This window comes from Mus musculus, chromosome 11 (assembly GCF_000001635.26).
Source record: "Mus musculus strain C57BL/6J chromosome 11, GRCm38.p6 C57BL/6J".
In the NCBI taxonomy this organism is placed as follows: Eukaryota; Metazoa; Chordata; class Mammalia; order Rodentia; family Muridae; genus Mus; species Mus musculus.
The window spans coordinates 28,464,488-28,486,160 of NC_000077.6; the positions used below are offsets into that span (position 1 = coordinate 28,464,488).

Below are 21,673 nucleotides of genomic sequence, written 5' to 3' on the forward strand. Positions count from 1 at the left end.
GGATGCTCACAGTCAGCTAATGGATGGTTCACAGGGCTCCCAATGGAGGAGCTAGGGAAAGTACCCAAGGAGCTAAAGGGATCTGCAACCCTATAGGTGGAACAACATTATGAACTAACCAGTACCCCGGAGCTCTTGTCTCTAGCTGCATATGTATCAAAAGATGGCCTAGTCAGCCATTACTGGTAAGAGAGGCCCATTGGATTTGCAAACTTTATATGTCCCAGTACAGGGGAATGCCAGGGCCAAAAAGTGGGAGTGGGTAGGTAGGGGAGTGGGGGGAGGGTATGGGGCACTTTTGGGATAGCATTGGAAATGTAAATGAGGAAAATACCTAATAAAAAATATTAAAAAATAAAAGAAAGAAAGCACTACTACCCTTTAGTGGGTCTTCCTGTTTCAAGGGCAGCACTGAGCAGGCCCTTTCTGTTGATCTACACAATCTCACCATACTGAGATGGCTAGGCCTAAAATCAGCAGGGAATCCCTTATTAGCTATTACAGATAGCTTTCAGCTTGCAGGCATTCCCACACACATACACATGTGCCACTTATTCATTGGTTTAAAAACTGTATTATCCAGTGGGATGAAGAGTGGCTTAGTGGCTAAAAGTGCTTGCTACTCTGAGAAGCCCTGAATTATGTTTCTGGAACCTACATATGGTAGCACCATATGTAACTTCAGCTTCAGCGGGATAACAGCCTTTTTTGGCTTCTGTGGGCAGGTAGTCATATGTAGATTCTCACAAATAAAAGGAAAATACATCTTTTTAAGAGTGCACTAACACACAGTAGGGTTTTAATACATTTTATTTGAAGCACCTCAGTTTTCTCATGTTTCTGGCCATCATTTGCCCACTGCTACCTTCTTCTGAAAGCTTTATCTTTTCAAAGACTGATCATATAGCTTTCTGTCTTGGCAATGGCTTCCTTCACTAAATTAGCCTATGAAAGTCTGAATTGTCTTTGTATTTTCTATCACCTCAGTGAGAGTCCAAACAGATTAGCACTCATTTTATACTGTGGTTCTCCTCTCTATATGGACTCCTTAAGGACAGGAGTGAGTAGAGAGGTGTTCTGACCCACTCAAGTACTTGATATTTGAGTAAAGATATTCCATCTTAAAACGATAAATTTATTTCCACTAAGTCTATTCTAGGCAATTTCTTTTCCCGAAGGCCAGTGGAAATTTTAAAGGGAAGGACAAGTTGCTATTTATATAAAATGTAGTCTGAAAAAACAATTAGTGTGTTTCTTCCTCTGGACTATAAAATGTTTAAACAGATTGTCTTTAAGAACTTACCTTACCCAGCCCATGGGAATTCCAACACTTACTTGGATATTACCATTTGGGAAAGGGGAAAAGCTCAACTCCCAATGCAGAAATGATGCTCCCCATGGGATTCATTTTTCAGAAGCCTATGACAAAGGAAACCAAGGGCACTGGGAAGAAAAGACACCCTGGTAAAGTCATTGAAGGAAACCTGGGAAATCTGACTACAACCTCAAAGGCAAGGCTCTGGGAAAGAAGAGACAAGTCATCCACACCCCTTCCTCCAAGCAATGATCTGAGGATAAAAACACAGACAGGGCCCCAGAGCTAAGTGATGTAAAATTCAGAAGAGCAACAGAATCTACATTGTAGGTTCAAGAGCAGAAGATAAAGAAACATTGAGTAAAAAGTTATGAAAGGGAAGGACCCAGCTCTGGCTGTCCAATTACACATGGTTTTATGCATCAGCAGCCCTGTAAGTAAATGAGTGGCATGCTATAGGAGATGTCATACAAAGTTGTAGAATCATTAGCCCCCGTCTCAAACACCATTCTTTAAGGGCTACTTTTATATTAAGGAGGGCATTAGAACTGTTATCCAGATCAGAAGATAAACTATGTAGCATTTCCAAAACTATTTCAACAATTCTTCTTCCAAAAGTATGTGAGTCATATGAAGGAAAATCACTGTCATCTCACTCTCTTTATCAATTGGTATGGAAACTAAGACCCGGGGAAGCAAACTAACTAGATGAGTAGAGACTAGAACTCAGCACTGTTCATCCTAATCCTGATCAATTGTCTTTATTCCCTACCATTCTACATGTTGTATTCCCAACAACGTCAGTTCAGGCAGAAATACCTTTAGCCACACTTCCTTTCTTTCAATTTTCTGTCATCTTTCCCCCACAACTAAGGATCCAAGTTGACTCATCTTCCTTACTTGTTCTACTCATTCTCAGATCCAGACTTAGCTTCCAGCTCTCTCTGTAGAGTCCCTCCTGCTAGAGTCCTCACATCACCGGCTGTGGATCTCCTTGATTCTAATTACCTGTCTGCAGCAACACAATCTCCTGACTTCAACAAACCCAGCCTCCAGTCTCATCAGAATGTTCCCCATATCCTCTGCTGGCTCCAACCATTGCCAGAGGCAACATCATGTACCCACTTCTGTAGGACAACTCTTGCCACAGGAAGCATCCATGGCAACCAGATGGGCTAGAAGATGAAATTAAAGTTCATAGATAATTTATGAACTTATCTATGCCAATACATGGTTTATTAGAGCAGTGAACCTTTGGCAAAGCTGAGCATATTATATGAGAAATCCTCTTTGTTGTATTATGGTCTATTGGAAAATAATGTGGCTTGAGGTAACATGGCCTGGAAAGAAGAGAGGGCTTCATAGGCCTAGCAAAGATGGAGAAACAAAACAAAACAAAACAAAACAAAACAAAACAAAACAAAACAAAAGAAAAAAATCAGTGTCAAGAAATGAGGTAAATGAAGAATCAGGCGCTTTCCATTCACCCAAATAAATTCATAACCTAAAATATGCCAGATATGATGTGGAAAATGAGCACATAAGAGATTTGCACAACAGTGGAAGAATAAAGCTCACATGCATAAATAAGATTATATGATTTACAGACTACAGAGATAATAGAAGACAACATGACAAAAATAAGCGACATGTATGATCAACTAGGTCACACAATAAAAACGGTCTTCAGAAAAACGTGGCAATCCTCACAGGGCATTGACGTAATCTGGCTCATTCATCCTTCTCTTTATGATTGGCATAGCACTTAACCAATTTACTGATTAAATAAAATGATGAGTCTCAAAGCAATGTGGAAGAATAAAGAACTCAGCTTATTTTCATGCTTGTGCATTTCAGGGAACAAACATAAAACAAAAAGGGTATCTATTGGATATAAAACTTTAGAAATATTACATTAGATGAATTTCAAAACTCAACTGATTTTCAGTAAATAGTAACAGATTTTTAAATTCAGAAATAAATTCACTTATATACAGTATATATAATAAGTACACACTAAACACTAAAGGAATGAATGTTGCAAACAAAGTGCTGAGCAGAATGTGTTTTTCTTTCTGCCCAATTAAAATCCTTTAGCTCATTTTGTAAACTGGGTTGCCTGAGGCACACCATGCTTTCTCTCTCAAACTCCTAAAATTGGTTCTTCCTTCCTGAATTAGGAATCAGAGTAACAGCTGTCATGAACATGATTTACAATGCCATACACTGAAGATAAATTAATCATAAACCCTTATAATAATATAAAATAATAAGATTATTTTTTCAACCTCTATAAATATGGGCATCATGTACAGTACACAGTGATTAATAAAGGTCTCTAATGCATCATGGATTGCTCCTATATCGCAAACTACAATAATATTTCTTTGCACATTAAAATGTAAAGTACTGGAGTGGCCATAATAAGTAGTGAACCTTTCATTAAACTATTTTTTGCCTTTCAAGCATTGCCTCCTTGTATACAAGAATAGTATAGGATAGACTGATTTTAGCCTTCCATGTTTTTAAAACATACACATATAGCAAACAGAGATATCTTGAATCATTTCACCAACTCAGAACTTTCTTAACTGAGAGAAGTCCTTAAGGAAACACACTTGAGAGGTAACTGCTAGATCATGACTGCTAAGACTATGCTCCTACATGCAAAACATCATCCACAGACCACATTCACTTGGTGCTGCTCTTTGCCATTCTTCTGACATTTGCCTCAATTAAAAATGAAAAAGGATATGCCTAGCACCACACACACACACACACACACACACACACACACACACACACACACACACACAAAGAGAGAGAGAGAGAGACAGAGAGACAGAGAGAGACAGAGAGAGACAGAGAGAGACAGAGAGAGAGAAAACCACCAGAAATGGGGGTGGCAAACCCTTTCATCTACTGCTCTCTCATATACCTGAACTTCTGTTTTCAAACTGCATACGATCATCTTATTACATGACAAATTCTATGGGTCTGTCTTGAAAGAACACCCTCAGAGCTCATTTAAGGATAATTTGTTAAGAGAAATATTTTAAAACACAGTGGGTTCTTAAACTCATCTCCCAGGTGGGAGACCTCAACTTAATAATATCCTGTCCTCAGAGTGTTTTCAACCTGCTAAGGGCAATTACAATGCTACTTTTTTGGTGGTGTAGCAAACCCAAAGCCTTGTTTATGGTGAGCTCATGCTCTGTTACTGAAGTACACCCTTAGCACATTCATATTCTCAGCTAGACTCCTGTAAAAACTCATTGCACCATACCTGACTGACACAAGACTAGATTCTCACTAAATGTTAGTTACTTTTTCTTCTTTACTAAGCTGTTAAAAACTACAACAGTGACATCAATTAATAGCTCATTAGCTTGAGGTTTTAAAAGCAATTTCAAGATAACTCTCATTAGAGTTTCTAAAAGCCAGATCTTGTGTTGGGATGTGGACAGAAGCTGTCAAATAAGTGGGCTAAGACATCAAGTGATAGTGAACATAGTGTGGGTGGGGGAAGTTAGTGAACCAGAGCAAAGAGAAAGGCTGCTCCAAATGCTTGATTACAGCTTCAGATGGAGATCAGAGAATCAAGAATTATTAAGAATGCTGTAAATCCACAACAAACATGAGTCAAAACTGCTTTAACCTCCTGTGCTACACATCAAAACATTTGCATGTAAAAACTATGTATGCCTGCAAATGTCTGAGGTTGTTACTCAACCTATAGGGAATTTTAGGGGGAAGTGTCATATTTCATATTATCTCCCCAAATTAAAAGTCACTGCCATTGCAAGGGTTCCTTGAAAGCTGATTCAGAATGAAGGCAAATATGTCAATCTTTATGGAGAACACAGCTTTCGTGGAGTCTGTTTCCTGTCTGTTTAGACCTAGAACCTAGAGTAGAAAATCAAATGGACTGAATGAACCTTCTCTTTCTGGAAAACAAATTAGTTATTATCCCCCATGGCTTTGCTTTGCTTGGATTCTAAGGGAAAGGCAGCTGTTTCTTTTTCTCAGGAATAGGGAGTACTCAACCATGCATGAGTATATGGGAAGGGAACATCTGTAAAAATGGATAACCTATCTTTTGTTTCCTCTGGGGAATATCCTTACATGGGCATTCTCAAGTACTTCAGGTATATCAGTTACTTCAGCTCTTGTTTTGTTTGGTATTTCTTATTCTCTGGTAGATATGATTTGGTTTGATTCTTAGCCTATAACTCATCAGTGAGACTGAACTCTGCAAATGTTTTGTTATAAATTAGAATAATGGAAAACTGTTCTGTCTGAGTGAAATTCTACTGAAGCTTCTGCTAGAGTCCAGATAGCACTGAGATTTCATATCACTTCTATTAGCTACAAAAGAGAGGACCAACTAGAAGATGATACTAAATGCCAGCAAAATGTGCTAACCTCTCTGAGATCCTAAGCTAGCCCTTACTCAGTCTGAAACTATTTCTTATACTCCAGGGAGCTTCCCTACCTAGATATCCACCCCCATCACAAGTCAAAACACAAAAGCATCCACTCAAACATCAGCCACTTCAGTGAACATGGCTGTGACATTTCACCCAAGGCATAGCCCCACCTTACTGGAGACTGTCAATGTAGTTAACAGTGGCTGGAGGCAGAGAGAGAAAACAACTTTAATCCTGTCACAGTGGGATGAGACTGGAGACAAGTAATCTCTCTAAGTCTCTGGTTATTTTTATGTCATTTGAGGCAAGGAGGTGAAGGTAGGTAGTGAGGACATCTTGACTTCATCAGGATCTTAATATATAAAGTATCAACAATGTAAGTAGAATAATCCCAATCTTTCCTACACTGTGCAAGTGTCATTCATGAGAAGTAACCACAAACAGTCTGGTAATGAATCAGCCATGCTGTGACAGAATCAACCATAAGCATCACTGCCCAGACCCTAGAGTATTCTTGAAAGGATACAGGCCTTTGCTACACAGTGGTTAAAGTCAATGGCAGCCTTTCATATCAGAATACATAATAGTCTCATATGTTCTAAGTCCTCCCAAAGCTGTTTTCTAAAAGTGACAGGCAAAAAGTGAATTACGTCTAAGTACACCCACCTCACCCAATCCACTGATCCCCTCAGTTGACTTATCTATCACAAACTTTGCTTCTGAAATCACTTTGTTAACCAAATCCACATAAAATATCTACAGCCTTCCATTAGAGATCGCCATTAGTTTTGAGCAATATTGTAAATTGTGGCAGTAAGTAGATTATCAGTATAGTATATCATGAAATGTTTTAGTAATGTAACTGCAATGGCAATGAGGTTCTGTGAAGCTTTTATAATAATTAAGTTGACAGTGTTACTTAATGTGTTACAAGCTGGATCCTGTAAAACACATTTTATATGATCTACAGGGATGCCTATCACATCCAGGAGCTAGGTCTGCTGTCAAGAAAATTCATCTTAACCATCTTAGCAAGGCCTTATATCATAAACCATTTATATTTCTTCTTCCTGAAGGGCCCCTAAACAAGGAATAAAACTGAAGTTTTACTCTACAGATAGTATTCTTATGAAAATATTTTCCACAGTACTTCACTTATATGCTTATTTCTATTTAGTTTTTACATATAATCATTTAAATTTCCATTAAATCAAAAGAAAACACATTTAAGGCTTGGTTTGGTAGAATTAGTCTGTGAAGAATACTATCTTATTGTTTCCACAGAGAACACAGCTTAAAGTCCAAACCAAGTAAGGGTAGAAATTATCAGAGCCTCATTTCTCACTTCCTATGGAGTTGGCTGGTTTCTACAGTTTTTCCCCAGCCCCTTGTAACACAGATCCAGGACTCTTCTCCTTTCTCCTATCCAATAGCTGCCTGAGCACACAGGAATACTTGGTCCTGGAGCCATGAAACTCCAAAGCCTAGCCCCTTTTCTTCTCCCCCATGGCTGAGGTCAGAGGAGGCAGCCCTAGCAGAGAATCCAGTGGTCTCTCAGTTCTGTGCACATTCAATCACTGAGTTGTCATCCTTCTGTCCACAAACAAATATGAGTTGAGATGAATTGACCTCTTTGCTTCTAGACAACAGTACCAAGGAGAAGGAAGACTACAATAGATAGCCAAGGTGAGTATTATCAGGTCTCAGCTTCAGTTCAAGGAAGCTGAAATGCATTGAGATTTGAGGGTTTGAGGTCAACAATTATGTCATTATGACTGTTTAAAGGCTTTTCTTCTCTGTGCTCATACATACAACCAGCCAGCCTGACTAACTGAAAATGGCCATTGCTCAAAGCACTCAAGACATCATAGGAATCATGCCACCTGCCTGCACATAACAGACATTTCTGAAATTGTTTTCTGTTTATATAAATCAAATTTATAAATATCAAAACATTTCATTGGGGTTTTCTTTAGCCTGAGACCCTACTTTTTCAAGGTAATGCTGGAGACAGCAGGAGCACCCTGTCAGAAGAAGAAGAAGAAGAAGAAGAAGAAGAAGAAGAAGAAGAAGAAGAAGAAGAAGAAGAAGAAGAAGAAGAAGAAGAAGAAGAAGAGGAAAAACACTTATAGATGGCTATTGTGAGCTACCCTAGTCATTTCACACAGGAACAAGATTCAGATAGCCTGTGGCTAAGGATGCATACTATTCTTCACAAAGTCCACACCAGACTTATCATCATTATAGAATGCGGGAAAGCTTCTTGATTTTTGAGATCCTGGAGGTGTGAGTTCTAATCCTGACTCTGAGAATGACTAGGTACATTATTTCCATGGACCTTAATTTCCTTGAGTCTCAATGATCAGATCTATAAAATACCCAGTGAAACATATGTAAATAAACAACTAAATTCATTTGGAACAACATAAGCATTCAGTGAGTCCTAGTTGTTACCTTTACCTGCTAGCAACAGTAAAAAGAATGAGTCTGAGGTTTTCATGTGACAAAATCATCCAGTAAAAACAAGGGTTGGTTTCTTCTGCAAATGCTTCTTAGCTCATGCAGCTTCTATGCTGCTTCCTGCCACAAGGTTTGGGACTGAACATTGTCCTATAGGTAAGGGGAGTGTCTATGGAACTTAGCATTAATGAAAAGCCCTTGAATTTGAAGCAGGTATTTTGAGAACACCTGCAATAAATCTCAGATTGTGGATTTCCTATTTCATCATGATGAACTTGTCGCCTTTCTTCTTTTCCATTCAGCGGCAATGTCTATTGCTCATAAGACCACATCTTAGATGTAAATAAAACTAAATTCAAAGCCATTATTTACAATAAGACTTTTCTTCATAAAAGCTCCAACTGAACTCAGAGACCCCTGTGGAAGGGTCATGGGAAAGATTGAAGGGGATGGCAACCCCACAGGAAAACCAACAATGCAACTAACCTGGCCACTTGGAGTTCCCAGAGTCTGAGCCACCAACCTAAGAGCATACACTGGCTGATCTGACCTCTTAGGCCCATATGTAGCTGAGGCCTGCCTTAAGTGGCCTCAGTGGATCTCAGTGTCTGTAGAGACTTAAGGCCCCAGGGTAGAGGGATACCTGGGGGTTGGGAGCCTTCTCAGAAGTGAAGGAGAGGGGCATAGTGGAAGAACTTTGCTGGGGGTTGGAGAACCAGGAGTGGGGCAGCATTTGGGATGTAAATAAATAAAACATGTAATTAATAGGTAATACAATGCAACTTGTAAAACATAAAATAAAGCTCCAACTGTATCACTTCAAAATAAATGAACGAAATTGTAAAGATAATTCCTCAGATATTCCTAGGCTTTAGATTTAGTTCTTCAATTTTTTTTTCTATTTAAGTATTTGTCTCCATCTTTAAGATTCTAGAAAGTTTCACTAATCAAGTAAAACTATGGACTTTGAATTTTCAATCATTCAATAGGAAATAATCTAAAAAGACTATATACATCTAATTGACATAACAACAAACAACAGCTAGGAAAGAAAAGGTGTGACCAGGTTCAGATGACAATCTCCTTATATTCGTCGGTATCTTTTACTAGGATCATCTGTTTGGCAGTAAAGGCTCTGCATGTTACTACTTCTTTTTTTTTTTTCCATTTTTTATTAGGTATTTAACTCATTTACATTTCCAATGCTATACCAAAAGTCCCCCATATCCACCCACCCCCACTCCCCTGCCCACCCACTCCCCCTTTTTGGCCCTGGTATTCCCCTGTACTGGGGCATATAAAGTTTGCAAGTCCAATGGGCCTCTCTTTCCAGTGATGGCCGACTAGGCCATCTTTTGATATATATGCAGCTAGAGTCGAGAGCTCCGGGGTACTGGTTAGCTCATAATGTTGTTCCACCTATAGGGTTGCAGATCCCTTTAGCTCCTTGGCTACTTTCTCTAGCTCCTCCATTGGGAGCCCTATGATCCATCCATTAGCTGACTGTGAGCATCCACTTCTGTGTTTGCTGGGCCCCGGCATAGTCTCACAAGAGACAGCTACATCTGCGTCCTTTCAATAAAATCTTGCTAGTGTATGCAATGGTGTCAGCGTTTGGATGCTGATTATGGGGTGGATCCCTGGCTATGGCAGTCTCTACATGGTCCATCCTTTCATCTCAGCTCCAAATTTTGTCTCTGTAACTCCTTCCATGGGTGTTTTGTTCCCAAATCTAAGGAGGGGCATAGTGTCCACACTTCAGTCTTCATTCTCCTTGAGTTTCATGTACTCTACCCAACTCATTTTATGAAGCCACTATTACTCTGATACCTAAACCACAGAAAGATCCAACAAAGATAGAGAACTTCAGACCAATTTCTCTTATGAATATCGATGCAAAAATCCTCAATAAAATTCTCGCTAACCGAATCCAAGAACACATTAAAGCAATCATCCATCCTGACCAAGTAGGTTTTATTCCAGGGATGCAGGGATGGTTTAATATACGAAAATCCATCAATGTAATCCATTATATAAACAAACTCAAAGACAAAAACCACATGATCATCTCGTTAGATGCAGAAAAAGCATTTGACAAGATCCAACACCCATTCATGATAAAAGTTTTGGAAAGATCAGGAATTCAAGGCCCATACCTAAACATGATAAAAGCAATCTACAGCAAACCAGGAGCCAACATCAAAGTAAATGGAGAGAAGCTGGAAGCAATCCCACTAAAATCAGGGACTAGACAAGGCTGCCCACTTTCTCCCTACCTTTTCAACATAGTACTTGAAGTATTAGCCAGAGCAATTCGACAACAAAAGGAGATCAAGGGGATACAAATTGGAAAAGAGGAAGTCAAAATATCACTTTTTGCAGATGATATGATAGTATATATAAGTGACCCTAAAAATTCTACCAGAGAACTCCTAAACCTGATAAACAGCTTCGGTGAAGTAGCTGGATATAAAATAAACTCAAACAAGTCAATGGCCTTTCTCTATACAAAGAATAAACAGGCTGAGAAAGAAATTAGGGAAACAACACCCTTCTCAATAGTCACAAATAATATAAAATATCTTGGCGTGACTCTAACTAAGGAGGTGAAAGATCTGTATGATAAAAACTTCAAATCTCTGAAGAAAGAAATTAAAGAAGATCTCAGAAGATGGAAAGATCTCCCATGCTCATGGATTGGCAGGATCAACATTGTAAAAATGGCTATCTTGCCAAAAGCAATCTACAGATTCAATGCAATCCCCATCAAAATTCCAACTCAATTCTTCAACGAATTGGAAGGAGCAATTTGCAAATTTGTCTGGAATAACAAAAAACCTAGGATAGCAAAAAGTCTTCTCAAGGATAAAAGAACTTCTGGCGGAATCACCATGCCAGACCTAAAGCTTTACTACAGAGCAATTGTGATAAAAACTGCATGGTACTGGTATAGAGACAGACAAGTAGACCAATGGAATAGAATTGAAGATCCAGAAATGAACCCACACACCTATGGTCACTTGATCTTCGACAAGGGAGCTAAAACCATCCAGTGGAAGAAAGACAGCATTTTCAACAATTGGTGCTGGCACAACTGGTTGTTATCGTGTAGAAGAATGCGAATCGATCCATACTTATCTCCTTGTACTAAGGTCAAATCTAAGTGGATCAAGGAACTTCACATAAAACCAGAGACACTGAAACTTATAGAGGAGAAAGTGGGGAAAAGCCTTGAAGATATGGGCACAGGGGAAAAATTCCTGAACAGAACAGCAATGGCTTGTGCTGTAAGATCGAGAATCGACAAATGGGACCTAATGAAACTCCAAAGTTTCTGCAAGGCAAAAGACACCGTCAATAAGACAAAAAGACCACCAACAGATTGGGAAAGGATCTTTACCTATCCTAAATCAGATAGGGGACTAATATCCAACATATATAAAGAACTCAAGAAGGTGGACTTCAGAAAATCAAATAACCCCATTAAAAAATGGGGCTCAGAACTGAACAAAGAATTCTCACCTGAGGAATACCGAATGGCAGAGAAGCACTTGAAAAAATGTTCAACATCCTTAATCATCAGGGAAATGCAAATCAAAACAACCCTGAGATTCCACCTCACACCAGTCAGAATGGCTAAGATCAAAAATTCAGGTGACAGCAGATGCTGGCGAGGATGTGGAGAAAGAGGAACACTCCTCCATTGTTGGTGGGAGTGCAGGCTTGTACAACCACTCTGGAAATCAGTCTGGCGGTTCCTCAGAAAACTGGACATAGTACTACCGGAAGATCCAGCAATACCTCTCCTGGGCATATATCCAGAAGATGCCCCAACAGGTAAGAAGGACACATGCTCCACTATGTTCATAGCAGCCTTCTTTATAATAGCCAGAAGCTGGAAAGAACCTAGATGCCCCTCAACAGAGGAATGGATACAGAAAATGTGGTACATCTACACAATGGAGTACTACTCAGCTATTAAAAAGAATGAATTTATGAAATTCCTAGCCAAATGGATGGACCTGGAGGGCATCATCCTGAGTGAGGTAACACATTCACAAAGAAACTCACACAATATGTATTCACTGATAAGTGGATATTAGCCCCAAACCTAGGATACCCAAGATATAAGATATAATTTGCTAAACATGTTACTACTTCTATAATTCAGCCTCTAACTTGGGTTGCGCGTGGTAGATGCTCAATAAATAGCTACTGACAATGAAGGTGGTTGATGTGCGTATTTGAGCATACCTGCCAGGTTCCTAGCTGGAAACATTGGATAATCCACTGGGTTACTATATAAAATAAATATGGAGTGATAAAACAATCATAATTCATATTTTTCACCATCTTAAACTTGTAATCTCACGTTTTGCTGGGTTAATCTCATTACAATATATATTTGTATGAGTGGTTACTTAATACAAGCAGACAGTTAAATATACTGCCGATTATTTTCAACTTAACTCAAAGCTATTATTTAAGTAAGTGTGATATATTGGAAGTCTCAATAAAGTTGCAAAAATGGAAGAATAGTTATAGCTTTCCTGCTGCAGCTGACACACTTGGCACAGCATTGGCTCCTGGTGAGGCTCCCTGCAGGGTTTGAGAAGGCAGTGCAGGGAGACTGCACACAGGCACAAGGAAATCATGTTATAGAATGAGTTTATAGTTGAAATAAGGAGAAACATGACAATCTTTCAGCTGTCATTTTGAGTACACAATATCATTATCCAGGAAACAGGAGGATTTGATTATTAAATCAGCAGTGCTGATTGAAGAATGAGAAGTCCTCTGTGCTGAATTAAATTTAGCAATTAATCACAGCCAATGGTCACTTGCAAATATCAATATTGAATTTTAAGCATTTAACCAGCCAATCAATTAAAGCCAAGACTGTGACTTTAATTAGTGAAAGCTGAAATACAATTTGCTGAATTCTACATCAAATAAAACTTAAGCCATTGTGGAAGTCTAATCTTGTTGCCCGTGAGGCAGATATACAAATTACAGAATCTCTTGAAAATGTGATTATCTCTGGGCTGTGCTCTTGCCTTCTGAGTAACTGGCAGAGGCTGTATTTCAAGAACATCTTGCTGCCTTGAAACTCAGGGAGTTTAAACACTTTAAAATCACAGATTCCAAGTTCCAGTTCCCACTTCCTGAACCTGTGTGACTGTGCACAGGTCACTGTAAAGTTCCTGTGATTTAGTTTATTCATCAGTAGGACCCACACCACATGCTCGTTATAAGATGAAATTAATGTCTATGAAATACTCAAAATAGTCCTTACTGCATGGTAACTGTTCAGCAGTTACTAGTAAATGCATGTATTAAACTCCATTGCTTAATGATGTATCAGCAGTATTATATATCCAAATATATTTAAGAGAATTATACTCTTTTAATTATCCAAATAATCTCAAGAATAATCGTCCACAGATTTTTCTGTTGTATTATTTAAAGAACTATACTTAAGTCAGACATTTTCCTTTCTCCCAGATTTCCCATGGGTACAAGTGCAGAGGTTTGAATACTTGCTATTTCAGCTGTTCTGTTTTGTTTTTATTACACCATTGTGAGTTCTTCACATGATTTAACTTTCCCATTCCACCACCTTCAAAGTCACAAATAATCACAGAAAGTTCATTCACCTTGTAATTAAGTCCACTTGGCCCGGTGAACTCACACAGTCCTAAAGGAACTTATCAGTGCCACAAAACACAAGTCACATTTTTCTGCATGTCAACATCCTCAGAGCTAAGATTATATGCAAAACACATCCTCAGTGCCATTGTTTAGCAGAGGACATTTTAAAAACGTGATTTGTTTGAAATGCCAGTTTTATGAATTTTTCATAACTCTAGAAAACCCCAATTATAGGTTCTCAATTCAATTAAAACTACGGAATCAGAGACGGAAAAAGAAGTTAATTGGTTAAGATGCTTGCTGCCTTGATTGCCAGTCTAGAGCCAGTCCCTGTCCTCCACATAGTGGAAGGAAAAAGTAAACTTCTGCAAGTTGTTCTTTGATCTCTTCCAGATGTGCATGTGGCAAGTGTTTCCTTGCTACCCGAATAAATAATGATATGTAATTAAAAGTGAAACTAGAGCATCAATGGTGAACCCCATGATGACACTGATCATGAAATGGAATGGGCTTTCAGATACTGCTTTCTATTTCCTAATAAGAATGTGAGAAGAAGTTCCTAATGAGAACACAAATTACAAAAGCCCAGGTCCCAGCAATACAAGGAACAAACACAGTTGCCATCAAATTGAAATAACTCAAGCAAGTGCTTACATTTGATGCAAATAAGGACAGGCTGTATAAAGCCAGTCTCCCCTCTCTTTGGTCTATGTCCTATCTCTCACACAGCTCCTTCATGACAAACTAGTTATAATTTACATCCTCAGCTCTTACAGCCTAGGTTTCCAGTGTCTCCTAGTAGACTGCACACTGCTGGGCAGTCTCTGTCACAAGAGACACCAGTATCTACTGACATACTGCTCACTCATTAGTAATGTCATTGTTTAACATCATAATCCATATTTGAAAAATAATTGATCCTTGAATTTGCATAGGGCAGCTCACAGCTTTTAGGAAGATAGAAACTTCTGTTTCTCAATCAAATATGAAAGTTCCTTGTGACTTCTCTGAACTAGAAACACAGCAAATATTTAAAGAAAAATAACCATTTTATTTTCCAGCTTTCACTCAGAGCAGGAACCATCCTTATTATATCTTTTCTACTATGGTTCTGTAGGTCAACTTAGTTGACCAAGCTTCCAGTTCATATCAAGTTCTTTTCTATTAACGACCATCCTGGCTAATTTTCTTCTATTTCTTTATGTGATTATTGCTGAAGATGGCCTTACACTGTGCCACATATTGTGCCAAGAATGACAGTACCAGACAGAACAAATTAAACCAGTGGCCACCATGTACGTTCCTGAAGCCTAGTGTTACATCTTTTGACCTATTTTTATTTTGAGTACAGAGTACATTCTTTGATTTGAACTTAAATGATGATTAGTACTTTTCGGGACTAGAAATATATGGTAAAGGAGATATCTGGCCCCAGACCTAATACAGCTCATTCCAAATCTAGTACAGATGACAGTAAACAATTGAAGAGTTGCAGTGCAAGGAAACAGATTTGCAATGGATTCTCTTCAGGAAGAGAATGTCATTTGAAACCCAATCATTTTTGTCAAAACAGCTGTGGTCTGTAAGAGGAAAATGTACAACCTTGCAAGCCAAAACCCTATTTTCCTCATCTATCATACAGCTAGGTATGACTCCTAGCATGCAACTGAGCCTTGCACCAAGCTGGTTTTCAGAGATCAAATTCCTTTCCTTACAGGGTCAGAAAGGACATCAAAAGAGAGAAGAAAATGTAATCTGCTAAGACCCTGCTCTCGATTATTATGTGAGGCTGGGTCAGAACAGTGTCCTTCGCACATTAAATAAACAGAACACAGTGCATACAACGTAGGTAGTTATGGAAATGAGCTTTATGCTGAAGTCATCAAAGGAGACCAAGGTTAATAAAGTAACTTTGTGTTGGAAAGATGGTATGTTTTTCCACTATGTCCAGAGCTTTTGGAACAGAACTACCTGCATTTCTCCTGAAAAGTCTTCCACAAAGTATCACATTAATAGTTTTTTCTGTTTTATTTGATTTTCCCCAATTTTATTAAATATTTTCTTCATTTACATTTCAAATGCTATCCCCAAAGTCTCCTATACACTCCCCCCATCCTGCTCCCCAAACCACCCACTCCCACTCCCTGACCGTGGTATTCCCCTGTACTGAGGCATAAAATCTTCATAAGACCAAGGGCCTCTCCTCCCATTGATGGCCAACTAAGCCATCCTCTGCTACATATGCAACTAGACACACAGCTCTGGGGAGGGGGGAGTACTGGTTAGTTCATATTGTTGTTCCTCCTATAGAGTTGCAGACCCCTTTAGCTCCTTGGGCACTTTCTCTAGCTCCTTCATTAGGGGCCATGTGTTCCATCCAATAGATGACTATGAGCATCCACTTCTATATTTGCCAGGCACTGGCATAGCCTTACCAGAGAGAGCTATATCAGGGTCCTTTCAGCAAAATCTTTCTGACATATGCAATAGTGTCTGTGTTAGGTGGCTGTGTATAGGATGGATGGGGTTGTACAAAGAATTCTCAACTAAGGAATACTGAATGGCTGAGAAGCACCTGAAAAAATGTTCAACATCCTTAATCATCAGGGAAATGCTAATTAAAACAACCCTGAGATTCCACCTCACACCAGTCAGAATGGCTAAGATCAAAAATTCAGGTGACAGCAGATGCTGGCAAGGATGTGGACAAAGAGGAACACTCCTCCATTGTTGGTGGGACTGCAAGCTGGTACAACCACTCTGGAAATCAGTCTGGTGGTTCTTTAGAAAACTGGACATAGCATTACCTAAAGATCCAGCAATACCTCTCCTGGGCAAATACCCAGAGGATGGCCCAACTTTTAATAAGGACACATGCTCTACTATGTTCATAGCAGCCCTATTTATAACAGCCAGAAACTGGAAAGAAGCCAGATGTCCCTCAACAGAGGAATGGATACAGAAAATGTGGTACATTTACACAATGGAGTACTACTCAGCTATTAAAAACAATGAATTTATGAAATTCTTGGGCAAATGGATGGATCTGGAGGGCATCATCCTGAGTGAGGTAACCCAGTCACAAAAGAACACACATGATATGTACTCACTGATAAGTCGATATTAGCCCAAAAACTTAGAATACCCAAGATACAATTTGCAAAACACATGAAACTCAAGAAGAAGGAAGACCAAAGTGTGGATACTTCGCTCCTTCTTAGAATGGGGAACAAAATACCCATGGAATGAGTTACAGAGACAAATTTCGGAGCTGAGATGGAAGGAAAGACCATGCCTCACCCAAGGAACCATCCCATATACAACCACCAAACCCAGACACTAGTGCATATGCCAGAAAGATTTTGCTGTTTTCAACCTCAATCTCTATTTCAGTATCTTCTGTGTGACATGAAAAGACTCCGGTGAACACTGTGTCAACTGGTACTTTCTGAAACATGTTCCCTTCCAGGCCTCAGTAATTCTTTCTCTCTGTCTTTCTCTGTCTCTCTCTCTGTCTCTCTGTCTCTCTCCCTCTCTCTCTCTCTCTCTCTCTCTCTCTCATATAATACCAATAATACCATACTCTGTCAAATAAATCCTTCTTCCCTCTGGGGCAGATATAATTTCTTTCTTTTCAACTCTACCTTTTACTTAAGTCTTTTTGTTGTTGTTGTTGTTTTGCATTAAAAGTCTACCTCAGTCCCTAGAAAAATCATTTTCTGCAGTCTCTGTTGTTTTTTTTTTTTTCTAAATATCTCTAAAAACATCTCCAAATATTTTACTCCTTACTCCTTTGTGTTTGCTTGGTGTTAATCACATTTTAACCAGCCTTTAGGTGATCTGTCATAAGTAGCTAAAATTTCATATGCCGATAAAGTGTTTCTGAAGCAAATACATCTTTCAGCAGGACTCTTCACACTCCCACATGTTAAATACATATGAGATACACTGTAGACACAAGACACACACATTTTTGTATATATAATATGTGTCTATATTTTTTGGCCATTTGCTCATAAATGCTTCATGATATTTTATTATAGAAATACGCTCATACAGTCTTTTATTGTTTCCATGAAAGCATCTGAAACCCAGAGGTTACTTCTACAGTTTCTGTTGCAAACTTGTTTATTTCCTCCTTGGAGAGCAGGAAATGCAGGAAGTGGGGCTGAAAGCTATTTTTCTAATTGTTGCTGCTTACAGAACAAGAGCAGTGCTTTTAAATCCAGAGAACCCAGATGGTGCTCCAGAGTAAAGACCACAGTTTATGCTTACAGGAAAAGAAAAAGAAGAAATGTGATTAAATACAACTTAAAACAGGTTTACAAAGGAAGACTCTCTAACTCTGAAAGGAAAACATCACTGAATTTATGTTTAGTTACATTATCATCTCAAAAATGATATATTGTATGAGCAGGCCAATATCACACTTCCACACCAGATACTATCTCCTGTTTTATCATAGCTGGTTATAGTGAATGTATTTTGGAATTCCCTAAATCCTCTGGAAGAAAGAAGAATTCCTGTACTCAAAGGAATCTTATCCTTGGAAGCCAGGCAGCAGCGTACTTGAGCACGTGACAGCATAGCTGTGGTTTGGCATCAGTGTTTCTCTTCTATCCAAGCATTACCATTTAGTACAGCTCAAGCATACTCCTCCAAAACTCAAGGTCAGCTTTGCTCCAAGAGGATCAAGAGAGTGGGAATGAGTGAGAGAGCAAAGGGTTGGGTATATCTAAGTTAGTTCACCAATGATTTAGCCCTTCTACTCATGCTAGCAGCCTATATCTGAGTTTATTCTCAGTTTTAAACATATTTCCATGTTTAATCAACAAGTATTTATTCAAATAAAATGCTTGATATTTATCCTGAAGGGTGTCATGAGTTAAATAACTAAGTCAAAACCTGTCTGCCCTTCCCAAGTATTTTTTAAGGACTTATTGTCTTTAAAATTGCACATATGAAAGATGGACTATATGCAGATGAGTGCTGGTGCCTGCAAAGCCCAAAGAAGAAGTCATATATTCTAAGCCTAGAAATTCAGGTAGCTGTAATCCACCTGATATAGGTGCTAGGAATTGAGCCCAAGTCTTCTGCATGAATACTATGTACTCTCACTCAACTCTTCATCCCCCAAGGCTACATCTTGCTTACCTGTCCAATAAGCCAAGCCCTTCAGGAGCTAAAGAACTGCACCATCTCTTTTTGAATAGTAATGGTCCTTAAGGTTACTACTGGTACACACTTTTGTCTGGTCAACTGTTCACCTCTTTGAGCTCTCCCCAGCTACATAAAGCTAACTCCTTTATTCTACATTGGGTCATCTGAATGATCTCATCAGAGAACTTGTAGAATTCTGACTTCATTATACTTACACTGAACCATGGCAGGCCCTTAGTGAAAACTCACTCCCAACCCTATGTACAACTTATGATTCACCGATTAGAAACAGGGATGATAAAGGAATGGGGACAGGGGCACAGGACTCATAGCTAACTGTACCATGGAGAACTTATTTAGCCTGTTTATAGGCTAAAAATAATCTGTCCCTCACCTAGTTTCTTGACTTGCAAAACTATGTAGCAACTGGAATCCCTCTTGTTAGTGAGAGAGAAGGTAATTGAATATCCTCTATTATGCGTACTTTCCATATCCAGGATTATTCAACCAATGATCAACAAACATTGTCCAAGATTTGTTTACAGTGGTAAACAAGGAACAGAAGACATCTGTACTCCTGAACAGAGCATGTACAGCCTCAGGATCCCAAGCAGAAATTGTGAATTTTAAATCTCTCATGTAGTAGCAATGCATCCAAACAAGAACATTCAGACAGACTAATGAAGAAAGAAATCAGCAGGGGGCATTCATGCAGAGGATCACTGACAGCACTCTAAACTTAACACAGCCATGGCTAATAGCCTCCTTACATCCTCTTCTCCCATTAAAGATGCCCTGGAAATAAGCTATCCAAGGATATTGCTGCTGTTATCATGCTTACTAAATTGGCAGACAATATTCTCTAAGTGCACAGGGCCAGGATCTGAGGATTTCCTGTGCCCCCTCTTCTTCCAGACTGAGTGCAGTTTTAAGAGGCACAGGAACAGAGGTATGAGAATAAATAATGCATGAGAACTTCAGTGCAGGAAGCTTTATTCAGGCCTGCCACTAATGCACAGCTAAGCCTGGCGTTTGCTGCCTTGTGACTGACTGGATTTGCTATCCTGTGTGTTCCAAACGGTAACGAGGATGGCAGAGCTGAGAAAGACACTGAACCTTTCATCTCATCCTTAGCTGTTGTGGCTGCTCCATATGGGCAACCTCCAACGTAGCCTCCAAACTGCTAGACCTTAACTAGCTAATAAAGCCACAGTATCCCAAAGGCCTCAAGGTAAATAAAAGTGACATGCATGGTTAAATACCCAATGAGTGCCACCCTAAATTTGCAACCTCCTATCTCTGCCTCTCCTGATTTTCAACTGCTCTCTGGTCTTTGGATTATGATATCCCTACAAACATTAGATGGTCTGGTGAACTCAATTATCCTAGAAGGAAATGGAAAAACATTGAAACTGTAAAATTGCAAAACGATCCCCTAAATCCATTTCTCATGGATTACAATATATATGCCATATCTATTAGTAAAGCTTACCTTTAGAATTTCTTAAAATTTAGCAGAGCCTTGAAATACAATCCGGGATTTAAACATTCAGAGTATTCACTTTACCTTTTTTTTTCCATTTTTTATTAGGTATTTAGCTCATTTACATTTCCAATGCTATACCAAAAGTCCCCCATACCCACCCCCCCCCACTCCCCTACCCACCCACTCCCCCTTTTTGGCCCAGGCATTCCCCTGTACTGGGGCATATAAAGTTTACCAATGAAAAACCATAGTTGTTTTTAACCCATAATGCAGCCAGTAAAATAGTTGAAATGAGGGCTGTCCTTCCCTGATGTGCCTTTCTGACCTAAAATTCACTATTTTCCAGAAAATCGTGTTTATAGAGAACATGATCACGCATTAGAGCCTCACTTCAGCAATGACCTCACTACCAGCCTCAGAGAACTAGAGATTACACAAGTCTTCTATAAGTTTGCTCTTTCTACCATATCATCACCAGGACTGCTCAGTCAGTCCCCAATTGCCTGAAAATAACTCTGTGACAAGAGTTGTCACTCAACTGTTGCATCTGCCAATAGGGAATCATCATTGTTTGACCCAGCATCAACTGTAGGAACATCCATGGCTATATAGACTGGCTTCCATGCTACAAGTCCCACTTTGTCATACTGCCCTGCAGTCTGTGCAAGCCAAACTCACACCTGCAATTCTTTCCAGAGATGAATACATTGTTGAGAGCAGAGTATGATGGCCCAAGTATGTGACAGGTTGGAAGGTATTACAGTTTCAGAGACCATTTTATAGTCCTAAACAGCTAGTTGTTAGAACCAAATTCTAGGTAACCATCTGCCAGATGCCATTCAGTCTGCCAAAGTAGACTGAAGAGTAAAGCAGAGCATATGTAGCTGAGGATGTCCTATCCTAGTCAATGGGAGGAGAGGCCCTTGGTCCTGTGAAGGTTCTATGCCTCAGTATAGGGGAATGCCAGGACAAGGAAGCAGGAGTGGGTGGGTTGGGGAGCAGCGTGAGGGGGAAGATGATAGGGGATTTTAGAAGGGGAAACTAGGAAAGGAGATAACATTTGAAATGTAAATAAAGAAAATATCTAATAAAAAATTTAAAAAGGAGTAAAGCAGAGGGCCTAGTTCCATATATCAATATCCAAGACACCTATATCATCTCAAGCAGATG

The 21,673-nt window shown here is 39.2% G+C and overlaps 1 protein-coding gene across 8 annotated transcripts in view; it reads right to left on the reverse strand.

Moving 5' to 3' along the window:
* Ccdc85a (coiled-coil domain containing 85A) overlaps nt 1-21,673 on the reverse strand; it is a 201,551-nt gene that overhangs the window by 78,804 nt on the left and 101,074 nt on the right. The window lies entirely within an intron of this gene.